The 1,493-nt window shown below is 49.4% G+C and overlaps 1 long non-coding RNA gene across 1 annotated transcript; it reads right to left on the bottom strand.

Moving 5' to 3' along the window:
* Positions 1-361: 361 nt before the first annotated feature.
* Positions 362-1,202, bottom strand: LOC310986192. The gene is made up of 3 exons (XR_014595392.1): positions 1,025-1,202; positions 799-948; positions 362-720 (listed from the first exon to the last, which is right to left on the bottom strand). It is a non-coding gene; the product is annotated as an uncharacterized lncRNA (long non-coding RNA).
* Positions 1,203-1,493: the final 291 nt, after the last annotated feature.

Below are 1,493 nucleotides of genomic sequence, written 5' to 3'. Positions count from 1 at the left end.
ACTGGGCCAAAGAAAGGGGAATGGACAGGGCTGGGCCAGCCACGGCGACCCTAAATCAAACCAAGGGGAAGGAGAAACAAACCAAGAAAATAATATCACCCGTGACACTGCACACACACGCAATGGAGGAGTGAAGAAGCCACCACCAGGGATTGGGCCGCCGCGCTGGACTACAGCACCTGTCCACAGGGAGAGAGGGAAAAATTAAGATGGCCGCAGTCTAGCTGACCTCGCACACACACCACAAACAATTAAATACTATTTATAATACAAAAACCAAATTAAACATAATATCTTCTTAAAATATTCAAATGCAAATTAGAGGAAAACAAACAATTATCAAACCCGCCCCCCCCACAAAAGAAAAAGGAAAACAAGAAAAAAAGAAATAAATTGTTAAATATCTCCGAGGTCACTGTCGTCGGCAACAACAATCATTTAATCAAAACCATGTAATCGAGCCAAACAAAACAGCAGCAAACATCATGGTGGCCGATGACCGGAACACACCAGGACGCAGGATAGTGTGCAGAACTAGGAGAGTGGGGGCCGCTGGTTACAGCGCCCCGCTGTAAAGCAAGAGGGACAGTGTCACAACTAGTGCAATGATGTAAAACTGCAACAGCAGACAATTAGAGCAGCCTACCTCTGAGCCCTACTGCACCCAACACGCGCCCACCAGAACCGCTCGCTCCCTCCGGCTCACCGCCGCTCCGAGCACTGCAACGGAGCGGGAGGATGAAGCCCCAGGGCCAATAAAAGTAAAACACCAAACAATAACTAACACGGCATGCTTACCTTAGTGATACGACGGGGAGACTCGGGCATGCACGCCAGCCCGCTCACCGAACGCGCCGCACAGCAGAGGCAGAGAGGGAGAACAGCGACCAAACACACCTGTCCCAATCACACACAGCGTCGCTCCACCAGCTCGCCGTTGCTCCAACACTGCAACGGAGTAAAGGGATGAGGCCTCAGGCCCAATAACAGCAAACACAAACCAGCAAATACGCAGAATTCCTACCTTAATGGTACGACGGGAGGACACAAACAAGCACGCCGGCCAGCTCACCGGACGCACCGCACAGCAGAAGCAGAGAGGGAAAATGTCGACCAACACAGCTGTTTTAATCACCTAACAGTGCCGTCCCCCCATTAACCTGCGCCAGGCTGACAACAGCGCCATGCAGTGACCAGGAGGGAGATGACTCACCCGGTCACAACAGCATCATGACAACATCCTCTGACCTTAAACCCTCACATCCACTGAGGAAAAACTCCCAAGAAAACCCTTAACAGGGAAAAAAAAATAGGAGACGTATTAGCATTGCAACACTAAGTGAAAAATCAGAGGGCGACAATCATCCTCTGGGAACCATGAATAATTGAACCCTCATCTCAATCCTTGTGGAAAATAGTGAGGACATTCTTTCTCTAGATATCATGAACTTTCATGGAAATCCATTCAGTAGTTGATATTTCAGTCTGCGCCA

The sequence above is a fragment of the Trachurus trachurus genome (genome assembly GCF_905171665.1).
Source record: "Trachurus trachurus genome assembly, chromosome: 1".
In the NCBI taxonomy this organism is placed as follows: domain Eukaryota; kingdom Metazoa; phylum Chordata; class Actinopteri; order Carangiformes; family Carangidae; genus Trachurus; species Trachurus trachurus.
This window is presented reverse-complemented; position numbering and strand designations above follow the sequence as displayed.